Below are 13,963 nucleotides of genomic sequence, written 5' to 3' on the forward strand. Positions count from 1 at the left end.
TCTATATTCACTTTTCTTCGTATGCAAGTTATCGTTAACTTGAGCGTTGCACTTTTATTTTTCATGTTTTTGCTTAACCAACCTTCAAGGCTCCTTGAATATTATATTCTTTCCATTATATTATGTATGTATATTTTATTTTATAGGTTGTAATACCACACCACCTTTGTTTTACGGCTTAAGCGGAAAGCTCTATGTGGTAAGGTGTTATACTTTGTATGTGAATGATTGTGCGGGGACGTCTGTAAATATAGAATGGCTTCCAGGAGAAAGGGTCACATGCTTCAACTGGAGAATCAGCGCATACAAGAAGTAAAAACTTGCAAAGGTTATGTTGCTGGAATGCCTTATCCAACTTTCGAGTTGGATTGCGTCAAGTGCGGATCGAAACCGACAACTGAGCTCATTACCTGTGATAGGACCAGAGATGCATCATCCTTGCTGCGCATTTGCATTTTACTTGATAATGTGAAATTGTCTGAGATTGTCTTCTTGTGTTTGTGCATTCCTTAATGGTATTCTGAATTATTGTGACTAGCTATTTCTCTGTGATTCTTGTGTATTTGCCTGTAAATTAATTGAACTGTGATAATCCTGACTTAGCTAACTACCCCTAACCCTACTAAGAACTCCAGTTCTTACCTCTTCCTTTCTTTCCCATCAGATGTGATTGAGATTTCCTCTAACGATGACCGTTAATGCTTGGGAGCTGAGGATGTGGCTTTTGGGAGTTTTTGTGTTAGCCTAGTTTTTGTGTTTAGTCTCTCACCTTTGATTAGACTCACTGAGAAAGTAGGATATATATAGTTGACTAGGCTAGTTTTCGGGCGCCAGCTTAGGGGCTTTCTATATGGACCAGGGCTCGGAATGTTGATTATGTATATAGTAACAAGATGTGAAAGATTGTACGCTAACTCAGGACCTGTATGGCAATATATATATATATAAGTAGTATGTATGATGTATATTATCTCTATCTCTGATGTTTGTGTTATTTTATCGTACTTACTTAATTATTTCAGTTTTTTGAAAACTCGATCGCGCGCTAATACAATTACAGGATTAATAATAAATATTTCTTTAATTTTTAGGAAAGCAAGTTAGTGACGCTTAATTTTCAGTATGATCATGGCATACTGAAAATTGGTTCGTTATAATGATTTGGTTTGATTGAAATTAGGAAATGAACTTAGGATTTTTTATGATTTTCATCCAATCACTTTACATATATAGAGAATAAGCTTAGTCGAATAATGAAATTTTCTAAGAAAAACATTCTTTATAGGGCACCCTAATTGATTTGAGTTAAATTTCTCATTGAACTTGCTTGAAAAATATTGTGGAACATAGTTGAGAGCTAAGAACACACAACTTTGTGAGTTCTGAGCCTTAATGTGTGGTTACATCATATTAACCACTATTTTCATTCTTGTGTGTTATGCTCTTTCTATAATTCTAATCTTTGATTTGTTTGATTCTTTATGTCCATTATTCCGTGTATGAATGTATTTATACGATTGAGACCTTATGATTCTAATCTTTGATTTGTTTGATTCTTTACGATTGTTTAAGTGTAAGGAGTTTGATAAACCACAATTTTATGGTTTATTTTGGATTGAACTAAGTGGATTTTATCAACTTATCTTGCATTTATTCACTAAAATAGCATGGTTTTGTGAATTCCTCCTAATTGTGCTTAATGATTAAAAACATACTTTTTAGGCCCTTAAATTACTAAATTTAATTCACTTTAATTCCATTCGATGCCTTGATATATTTGTTGAAGTGATTTCAAGCATAGAAGGCAGGGATGCCTTGAAGAAGTGAAGAAAAAGCATGCAAAAGTGGAGAATTCATGAGAAAATGAAGTTTGGAGCATTTTATGGTCATGCGTACGCATGTCTTGCACGTACGCATGTTTTGGAAATTCGCCACTTTGTGCTTACACATGCCTCATGCGTACGCAAGACTGCTAGCACATGATTTTACTTAAGTGAATACGTGGGTCGCAATTTCAGGCCAATTTTGCCCCAATCCAACTCATTTCTAAAGTATTTCAAGCCAAACTCAAGAAGGATCAAGGGAGAGAGCAATTAGGATAGTTTTTGCCATATTTTAGGTTAGATTTCTAGACAGAGAAGCTTTCTCTTCTCTTTAGAATTTAGGAATTTAGGTTTAGTCTTCCCCTTAGTTTAGGATTTAATTCTTGTTTTAATGTAGTGTGAATTATGTAACAGCCCAGATCACCCGCTAGCACGATATTGTCCGCTTTGGCACACAAGGCCTCACGGTTTTGCCTTTGACGATAGGGATGATAGCCGAAGCCCCCCTCACTCATCAAAATGCGTCATGCTAGGGAGAGGTATCCACACCCTTATAAGGCATGCTTCGTTCCCCTCCCCAACCGATGTGGGATCTTACAAATTACAATTTCCTTATTTTATCATCTTGATTTTTTAGTTTTACTTGTTAACTCCTCTATTTTGTTGCTTGTTTTAGTTTTATGAACTCTTGTTAATTTTGGTTTTCTTTTTGCAACTTGGTATTTTATGTTTTTTTGATACTTGTTGAGTTATTACTATTGTTATCTTGTATTTGGTAGCTTTAGATCTTATTGTTATTGCAATTTTACCATGTTTTACTTTTATGCCTTCTAAGTATTTGTGAAAATACTTCTTTTAGTTTTAGGGTAGAATTTTATACTCTTAGCTTAGAATTGAGTAATTGGAGTTACCTTGATGTCACTAATGTCTGAATTGATTGATAATTTGTAGATTTTAATTGATCTTGTTCCCATTAATTAGTAAGACCTATGAGTTGAGATTGATTAAACCCGGTTGACTTATCTCACTTTTAGAGGTTGACTAATTGGGTTTGCTCTTATAATTATCATGTCGTAGTTAGTGACAAGAGAGTCATTGATGTCCAATATTGATTGGTGATTTAGGGTTGTTAGCTATTCTTATTTCTATTGATGAGTAAGACCTATGTATTAAGACTGACTATGCCTATTTGACTTTTTCCCGATGTTGGAGATGACGAAATAGGATTAACTCTAGGTAATCACTATGTTTATGGTCAATGACTTAATTAGGAAGCTTTGATTCTCAATCCTTTCCAGGAATGTCATTTAGAATTTATCTTCCTTAGTTGTTAGCTTTACTTTCTTGCAATTTAATTTCTTATCTGTTTATCTACAAACCCCCTCATTCTCATGACCCATAATCTGCACACCTCACTACAATTCCCTTGAGAGACGACCGACTCTCGGTTTTTATTGGTTTACATTGTGACAAACAAATTAAACTTTGATTGTGGGTCATTTGTCGGTTTGGAACTATACTTATAACGAAGTGATTCATTTATTGAAAAAACTCCAAACCGACGTCTGGCTTGCCATCAGTTGACGAGGCTAGTTTCAACGGTGGCGATGAGGACTAAGCTTCCTCTCGGTCACTGCTCGCGTCTCCCTCTCGTCCGTGTGCTCGACGGCGACGCGTAGTGATGGCGACGATATCAAGCCTACGACGCCACACCCTTTTCCCTCTCCTTCTCTTCTTCCTCGCCACTGGTTCTCTCTCTTTCTCATATCTCTTCCTCTCTGTTCAATGTGTGTGAGGGTGAAAGGGGGTGGGGGTGCGGCTGAGTGTGGTGAGGGAGGGTATAAATTAGGGTTAGGATTTATTATTTTGGGAATTAGGGTTTTTGATTTTGGGAATTTAGGATTAAGGTTAGGGTTAGGGTTAGGGTTTTTATAAAGGAATAAAAATAGCATAGATATTTTGATAAAATTGGAGAGTAGAATAATAATTTTAAAACCAAATGTACTCTATTAAAAATATTTAAGAACACTATTTATTATCGCTAAGTTCAAATAATTATTTCTAATTTAATTTATAAAATAAACATATTAATCACATTCTATAAAGTAAGGTTTACATCCAAAATATCAATTATCTAAATTAAATCATATAACTTTTTATCATTTTTCCATTACAAAAATTTTTATTTCAAATTTATATAAGATAACCAATTATAATAAAATTATTCAAGAATATTAATTAACATAAACTCAAAGTATTTATAAAATCAATTTAATTATTTTTAATAAATTTTTTTAAAAATAAGGAACTCAAATTAAATCATAAATTATTCATAATAGAAGTTAGTTAGATTAAATTATATAATTCTTTCTTATTTTTTAATTATTAGAATTATAATTTCAATTATACAAATATCCAATTATAATAAAGGTTATATAAAAATCCTAATTAATTTAAACTCCATCTATTATGAAAATTACATATAACTCCATATTATTATTTTTTTTTTTAAATTCAAAGTATCATAAAGTTTTACTTAATTACTTTTACTAAAATAATTTTTTTTAGAATAAAATCTTCATCAAATATAATAAATTTAATTTTTCAAAAACTTGGATTCTTACAGTTTTGAATTTGAATATTAAGTAGAATTAAGATATAAATAAGTGAACAAAATTCAAAAGAGAAGGCATCCAGGAGGGGGATCTTCGGATCCAAATCCCATTCGATTTTTCAGTATAATTTTCTTCTCGTTTTCTTTTACTTTTTCATGGTAACTTGTAACACCCTACCCTTTAAAGACTTATGCTTATGTCATAATTCAATGATGGTTTGGTACTATGACACAAGGTTGAAATATAAATACTTATGTTTAGAAAGAGATATTAAACTAGAAGCCTGTAAAGGGATTTAAACCCCGGATAAAAAGACAATTCGCCAATTGTTCACACTTGATAACATACATAAGCATGACGAAAATGTAGATAATTAAAAGTTTGAAGAAAGAATAAGGGTAAAGAGACATATACAAGTATATATAAAAATATCTACTAGTGTTAAGACTAATTTTACCTTTACTGGCTTAAATTAGTGATAGAAACCACTAAGAACACAAGCTAGATAACTCCTATACCATCAAAGTCACCAAAAATCCTCAATACTCAAGCTCAAAATGTGAATTCAGACTTGAATGAGAAACTGGAGCTAGGATTTCGAGTTACTTACCAAACCAATCAAATAAAATTGAAGAGGAGGAGATAGACTTCGTGTAACTGCAAATGGTGCAGCGATCGGAGTTCCAGAATAAAAGTTATGAGCAATCAAAGATGATAATGAATAGTGCCAAGAGTTTTCTCACACTGCTCTTCTCTCCAACGTTGCTTTCACTCTCTCAAATGGGAGAAATGTTGAATTTTGTTAAGTGTTGTGGGTTTATAAGTCATGACCTTGGGCCCAAGTGAGGCCCAATTCAATTTTTGCCAGTTATTGGGCCAAACCTTTAAGATAGGTGCTCGGGTTTTTATTCTAAATATTTTCCTTGTTATTTTCAAAGCCTTAGTTCCTTTACTCGCAGTACCAAACAGATTTAAGCCAATACAACTAATTTTAATGCTGGTACGCATTTTTCCCAAAATAATTATATTTTTGCGCTTAATTTAATTTTCTTAATTCAAATTTTACTGTTAAATTTCTAAATTATAGATTCTAATATTTTTAAATATTATGGGCGTCTTACTCCCAATTAACGCAATTTTTAGTTAGTCATTTTTACTAGTTAATTTTCTCGAATCTTACATAACTAATCCTCTATCAAAGGATTAGGAGCTCTGTTTATGTTTTCTATGGATTATTAATCTAAGTTTATTCTATTTTAAAGTCTTGTATTGAACTATTTCATGATTAAGTTATTCGTTCTTCATTTGGATTAGTGGTATCGCAAGATATACTAATCCCTCTTGAATTCTTTTATTATAATTGGAAAATTTAATATTTGATTAAAGTTTGAAAACTCTTTCACATGACCTCCTTGAATTTGGCTAGGAATAGTGGTTCAATTAGTGTGTGACACATACATAATTTTCCATCATTCTAATTTTGAATAAGTGACATATTATTCAAATTTGATAACTTTTGAAAATTGTGTTTTCTTCTAAGGTTTAACTAGACATGACTAGCTTGAATAAGTGACATGTAATTCAACTTAAGGACTAATTTTAAATCTTATTAGAAACTAAATCAGTTTTTGTGCTTAAACTCTTTAATTAATTAACTGACGATTAGTTGCTTAAAGAGAAACTGAGGAATCAAGGAATTGAAAGTCAGTTACTAAAAATTTGTTGTCAAAGATCTTTGCATACTTCAAAATAAGTAAACAAGTTTTGGTTTTTCTAAGAGCATAAACATCTTCGAAACCCTTGACTCTCACCATCATTGCCTTCTCTCAATCAACATCCAAGTTCACTCTCTCTCTCAAGCACTCAAGATTCCAAGAAAGATAAAAGTTTTGCACTCATCAATCCAAGTTATTTTAATTTAATAAGGTATTTAATCTGATATTTGGTTGCTCAATCCTTTATTCCTTGTAAAAATAATATCCACTCACCGTGACATTACTTAAACAATTCAGTGCACTTGGTGATATCCGTGAGCCTTCATTTTCGCTCATCAGGAGTTACCATCTTCCGGCAGTGATTCATCTACAGGTGGGCTGCACGAGGATCTACTAAATGGTGATATCTGAGTTCAGTTAGGTGGACATCAGTTAGTATTTTGGCGGCATCTTAGTTTAGTAATAGGAGAGTTTAGAAGTGCTAGGCTAGTCCGGACACCAATTTAGTGACTTTTTGTATGGGCCAAGACCTGGAGATGTCATTATGTTTATATATTTATTTATTTATTTATCTTATGGAATGTATACTGACGGGGTCTATAAATGCTGTACTAATATATGATGATATGTGAATATCCTGTTAATATTTGTGCATATGATGTTGACTACTCCTGTATGCTTTGTGAAAATAAATTGGTAAATGTTTTCAAAAAAAAATTACTCGTAAAATGACTATATTTTAACAAGGTGGAAGGCTCATATAATATATAATAATTACAAGTTAGAGAAGTAAGTTAGTAATACTCGCCTTTCAGTATGATCATGATATACCAGAAGTTGTGTAAGACTCCGAATTTTTAAAAATTAAATAATAAATTATTTATAATTTATTATATTTGTTAATAATTTTATTTAAAAAAGATTATTTTTCTAAAAGTAATTAAATTAAATTTTATAATACTTTAAATTTAAAATTCATTAGGATTTATAAAATTTTTTAAATAATTAAATATTTTCATATTAGGAATTTAAAATTTTAGTAATTAAAAATAATGAGTTTTATGCCATTTAAATTGAATAATTAAAGGTTGTGAATAATTTTATGAATTAAAAAAAAATTTATTTATTTAACTCTAATTTTGAATTAGAGTACTTAATTAAAAATAATTTATAAATTAAAAAATAAATGATATTTTTAAAATTTATTATATTGAATTAAATTTGATTTTCAATTAGTATTTCACCCAAACCCTAATTCCCAAATCAAAACCCTAATTGACACTAACCCTAACCTAGCACTCACACCCTCATTCCTTCATCAAATCAGCTCCGCTACCCACCCCAAAACCTTCACCACGGCACATTCACACACAATAACACCACAGCACACAAACGCGCACACACACATTCGTGAAGAAGAGAGAAAGAGAGGGAGCCGCTATCACGCCACCATCGTCCAACTCGCTGCCGTTCGCCACATCGCCATCGTCGCCGATGATGAAGGACCGAGGGAAGAGTGTTGCGTAGAAGGGAAAGCTCACGGGAGAGAGAGAGTGCAACACACAAGCCAATGAGAGAGGAAGAAGACGCGTCGTTCTACCCAAAGCCGCCATGGGAAGGATTGTCACCGTCGTCGCCCCTGGACCCATCACCCTGTGTCGCCGTCAAGCCTAGCTACCATCGCCGCTGCTCGTGCCTTCGTTTCACACCGTTGTGACTCTCGTCGCCACCAGATCTGTAGCCATCGCCATGCACGCCGTCGTCGAGAGAGAAACAGGACGCACGTGGAGAGATAAAGGGTCGTGGGGTGGTCCTGCTGCCGTTGGAGCTCCGCTGTTGCTGCTGTCATGGCCATCGCGCCACTGTCGCCAGAAAACGATGTTGTGGTCGCTGGAAAATGCTGTCAGAGTGGGTTGTTGGAGTTGCAGTTACTCTATTCTTGGTTCTTTTTTGGTACAGTAAATCGTTTTGTTCTGAAAACTAGTTTAGTCACTTTTCTATTATATATTACTGAGGTTTCTTCAGCATTTTTGCGATAGGGTTGAATTGCGGTGATTGCATGTCGTGTTTAGAGTTATTGTTGTCACTGCGAAGGTGAAATGGAGTTGTGATTGTGGGTGCTATTGCTGCAGGCTGAAAGAAAAAGAGTTTTGTCACGAAGTTGAGTCCCGATCAAGGTAGGGATTTTTCTTAAACTTATTTTTACTTTCAAGAATTATTACAAGTTGATATTATTGTGAAAAATGTATTTTTGTGATTTCAGAAGTCTCATCGACTAAACTAAGTTGCTTTGAATAAATGTAATTTCTTGCCTGGTTGGTTGTTGTTGACGTGATCGCTTGATGATTGTATTGGTTTCTTAATTATGTTAAAGTCATTGAGAATTCTGATTTATTAATTCATTTTGTTAAGTTGTTGGTTGATGAAATAAATTGAGATTTGTAAATATTTTGATATTGGAATTTGGTTTTGTTGGTTTATCCGAAATGATTTTGAGAATTAGAAATAATTTGAGATATGAAAATGATTTGAAGAGAGTTTGAGAAATGGTTTGGTTGGGATCCTTGAAGGGTGGCATAGTCCGAATTTTCACTACAAGAAAAAAGGTCGACAAAAAAGGTCTGTCGGCACATTTTTTTTTGCCACGCTTTTAAAGCGTGCCCAAAAGTAGTCTATGGGTACGCTTTTGTGAGGGTGGCTACTTATTTGTTATTTGACCACACTTTTTTTGCCACGATTAAAAAGCGTGGCCATAGAGGGAAATCGGCACGCTTTTATGAGGGTGGCCACTTATTTAAAATTTGGCCACGCTTTCTTATTGCCATGCTTGTAAAGCGTACCCATAAAGAAAAATTGGCACGCTTTAAAAACGTGACTAATTTCTTTTTAACAGTCACATTTTATAAGCGTGCCCATATACTGTGTTTATATAGGCACCCTACAAAAATGTACCGATAGAGTGCCACCCTATTTTTTACACACTTCACTTTTTTCTAAGTTAACTTTTAACCTATAGAAGTTGTAACTGCTCATACACTTCATTTTTATTTCCAAATTCATTTTTAACCTAGAAGATAACCTAAAAGCAAGCCGTCGCACCCAGCAAGCCATCGCACTAAGTTCATCACTGCCTATCGCCAAGACCGTCGCACCACACAGCTCGCCGTCATGTTCATCTAACCCTCACACCCAGCTCTTCATCTAGCCCTCACACCCATCCCTCTCTCTGTCGCACCCAACCCCGCACCATCAACGATCTCTCGTGCCCAGCTGTTTCTCGACGGTCTCTCGCACCCAACCCTCGCACCATCGACGCAACCCTCGTTAGATTTGGAACCCTCCATCGGCGCTGCTCCGTCCATGCACCATCAGTGGTCTCTGTCTCGGCGTGCCCTCCTACTCTCTCAGTGGTCTCTGTCTCGCAAACCCTTGTCGGATTCGGAACCTCAATCGTTGCTCACTCTATTTCGCAAACCCTCAATCGCCGCTCCTCCCTCCGTGGTTCAGCACCCGTCGCGTTGCCGTCTCCCTCTCTGAAGTCGTCGCGCCGCCGTCTCCCTCTCCCTCACTCGTCGCACCTCCGTCAGCCATGTTCAACGTTCACAATGCCGTGGTAAATTATTTGGTCAATTTTTTCCTTGATCTGATTATTTGATTTTTGAATTTGATTTTCTTGGTTCTTCATTTTTTTTATTTTTCTAAATTTCTATTTTTTGTTCTAATATGATCCGTGGTTTAGGGTTTTTTTTTTCTCTAAACTTCTTGACATTTGGTTCTGTTCTGCTGTAGCTGTGGTAGTGCTCAGCTACTGATATGTGGTGCTCATTCTGAGTTCATTCTTTGCTGAATCTCGTTTGGCAGAGAATACCTCTAGATTTTTTGCAAGGTGGCAAATTTAGAGCAGCAGCAGATAATTACATTAGGCCTCCCCTAACTAAGGTATTCAAGTTTCTTTTTAGCTTCAAATTATGCCTCGCTCAGGTTTTTCGAAGTTGATTGTGATTTCTTTCTTTTGTATTCTCTCCAGGGAGTTCCATCTCTTTTCTCTGATCTTTCGTCTTTGTATAATCACCCTGGGAAGGTCAACTTTATCCCTTACATTTCTATAACTGAAAAACTATGAGATATTTGATTGTATTTTTTCTTCTATCATGTTATCTAATGGAAGAAGATAAGCTTCCTATGGGTTCTGATTGTTCTTTTTATTCTTTTGAACTTTGTTCAGGCAGACATTTTGGAATAACTTATTCTTGTATTTTTTCACAGCGCTCTTCAAGCTAAGGTATATTAAAGATCAGATAGCGAAGTAGGCAGCTTAATTGCTTCAGTGAATATAGGTTTTAAAGGCTAGCTAGTAATTAATTACTACTGTATATATAGATAGAGAGTGGTCACTACTACAGCCTGTATGTTCTTGTTTAATTATTTGTTTTTAGTTGTGTGTATATTTAAATGTTTGCATCCTTGTTTTGGTTTTCAGAGGTAATTTAGTAAAGGAGGAATTCAAGAAATTATTGTAGCATTTATACTGAGCATCGCATCTGCTAAAATAAATAAATATGTCAAATAGATTTGAGATTCATCAAGAGAATAATGAAGGAAGTGGCGGCAAGAGTAGTAATGATAATGAGGGTGAGGAAAATTCATTTGACATGAATGAAGGAGCGGCTATGAGTGATGATGAGGAATTGGAAGAAGAGAATAATAATGAAGCAAAGGAGGAGGAGGAGGATAACAATGAAGAAGGGAATTCAGCAAACCCAAGTAGCAGCAGCACAGCATCAAGAGAAGGGAAGAGAGGGAGTGGTGTGAGACAATATGTGAGATCAAAGATGCTAAGGCTTTGTTGGACTCCTAATCTTCATCTCTCCTTTGTCCATGCTGTTCAGAGGCTTGGAGGTCAAGAAAGTAAGTCAAGAAAGTAATTCCACTCTCAAACAGTTGTAAGACTACACTTCAATTTGACTTGGGAGGAGTTCAATTTGATAAAATGGTCTGTTTCAATCTTTTTTTAAGTGATTCTTCTGTCTTGTGTCTATCCTCTGAGTATGCTACTATTGTAGGTTCCTTATATTACAATTGCTTTGACGGATTCTAAACTTGGTGCGGAAGGGGTGTAAAGAACTTTTTGATTGGTTATCTAGGAAACTTTCTGTGCAAAGCAGTTTTGCTGAAGCTGCACAACTTCTGAAGCCAGCCTCTGCTGCAATGACAGTTTGGACATTCATGGACCAATTCTAGCTTTAGTTCTTGAGAAGTTGAAACCATATGGAGGCCTTCAAGGTAGGGTTTTGTATCATAGCTCATTCTTAATCCACTTTGTTGCTCAGGGTTAATGATTAACATGAGTATTCTTATGTTTATTTTCTTTCCCATGCAATATTTGTGCTTAGAATCATTTGAGCCTGCTAAGGCAGTTTCAGTGGGCGCATCAAAAGGTGTTCAAAGGCTGGGAAATTAACAAGTTTTGAATTTGGATTAGTTCTGCAAACACTACTGCCAATGCTTTAAACTCTGCTTTAGTGGAACTACGACTGACAGTGGTTTGTTTTCTACATTCCAGAAAACCATATTCGATCCATAGTAAACACAATATCCAGTAGTTGAAAAGAAATTTAGATCATTTAGATCTCCAAGTTCTTTTAATAGAAAAGTTGAATGTAATTTGTTTAAAATAGTTTGTATCGTAGTAGAATTACTTTCACTGACAAGCATATCAACAACATAAATAAATATATAAATAATTGAAGTAGTTGTAAAATGTGTGAAGAGGGAAGGATTTGATTTTGTGCTCATAAATCCAAAAGATTGTAAGGTGGCAGTAATGGTTAGATACCAAGCTCTAAGAGCTTATTTCAAACCATATATTGCCTTGTTTAGTTTGCAAACAAGGTTTGAATTTGAGTAAACTTGATGCGCATAATCTAGTTATGCTACGATTTAGGAAATTGCACGATCGGCGAAATTCCTTCCGGCAAGTGCACCGGTTATCGTCAAGTAAAAACTCACAATAGAGTGAGGTCGAATCCCACAAGGATTGGTTGAGTGAGCAATTCGGATTAGAAGTGTGTTCTAGTTGAGCGGAATCAAGATTGAGATGAGTATTGTGGAATGTAAAATTGGCGGGGAAAAGTAAATGACAAGGAATTGAAATGGCGGAATCTTAAATTGCATGAATTAAAGAGCAGAAACTAAATTGCTGAAATTAAAAGGGAATGGGGGTGATTGCATGAATTGAGTTGCAGAATGTAAAGAGAAAGTGGAAATCAGAAATGGGGAATTCATTGGGTTTAGGAGATATTGAAATCTCCGAATCAAAACATGTATATCTCTTCCTCAATCAATGCATTCATTGAATTTTGCTTGGCAATCTTATATGATTGGATCCCAATCCCTTGGCTCACCAATTCTCTCTAAAAACAAACAAATTCCCAATCCCTTGGTTTAAATGTTCATAAGAAGAGATGATGCTTGATCACTGATTATACCACACAATTTCATGAACCACAATTTGGTAGGATTACATGTCACAATATCCATCCAAACCCCAATCCAATTCACTGTGAGAAAGCTTCTCTAGCATGAATCCTCCATTCCTTTCCCAAGGCTCCGAAGGATTCCAAGTATGGGTAGTTTCTTTCCCAAGACAACTACTCAATGGAATTAGATCGAGAAGCTTTCTAACAAAATTCAAGAGAAAAGATTGAAGAAGAAGATAAACTATTATTGATTCATTGAATTACAATAGAGCTCCCTAACCCAATGAAAGGGGGTTTAGTGAATCATAGCTCTGAATTCAATTACAAATAAAAGGAAAACTAGCTAAAAGTGAAAGTAAAAGTCCTCTCCAACTTAACTTCTATCCTATTTATACACTTTCTATATTGAGCTTCAGTTGTGCTTCTTGGGCTTTGAGGCCTCTCCTTGCTTTCCTTTTGCCTTGGGTTTATGATCCATAATCTTGATGAGGTTGTTGATCCAAATCCTGTAACATTTATTGAGCCAACTTAGTGATAATCAAATAATGACACATGACTCAATAAATTGAGATTTCAAACTCATCAATCCTTCAGGCCCAATCCCATAAACCATGATATTCAATTGGGTTTCATACCAAAGTAAGTTTAAGTTAATCTTTGTGCTCAAAGACTAACTTAAATCACAATATTTTTGGCCCAGAAACCTTTTCCAAGAGTGGCGTTTAAGTTGTAGTTTAAGCTTAAACTGCAGCTTAAACGCCAGACACTTCCAGTGAGGCCTTTTGTAGAAGCACGTTTAAGCTTCAGTTTAAGGTTAAACTGAAGCTTAAACGTGGAGATAGGAAGGGCAGCCCTGGAGGTCGAACACGTTTAACCTCCAGTTTGAGGTCAAACTGGAGGTTAAACGTGGAAAAGGGTGGAGGCATACTGGAGGTCGAACACGTTTAACCTCCAGTTTGAGGTCAAACTGGAGGTTAAACGTGGAAAAGGGTGGAGGCATACTGGAGGTCGAACACGTTTAACCTCCAGTTTGAGGTCAAACTGGAGGTTAAACGTGGAAGCTTAGAATGGTAGCCCTGGAGGTGTCGAACACGTTTAACCTCCAGTTTGAGGTCAAACTGGAGGTTAAACGTGGAAATGGAGAGAGCAACCCTGGAGTAGAAAAGCTGTCGAACACGTTTAAGCTCCAGTTTGAGGTCAAACTGGAGCTTAAACGTGGAATGGCTCCCTGGTACTCTTCCTGGTTCTGGCGTTTAACCTCCAGTTTGATGTCAAACTGGAGGTTAAACGTGGAACTCCTCCCTGGGTGGCATACTCATTCTGGCGTTTAA

The sequence above is a fragment of the Arachis ipaensis genome, chromosome B3 (genome assembly GCF_059453495.1).
Source record: "Arachis ipaensis isolate K30076 ecotype BB chromosome B3, ASM5945349v1, whole genome shotgun sequence".
In the NCBI taxonomy this organism is placed as follows: domain Eukaryota; kingdom Viridiplantae; phylum Streptophyta; class Magnoliopsida; order Fabales; family Fabaceae; genus Arachis; species Arachis ipaensis.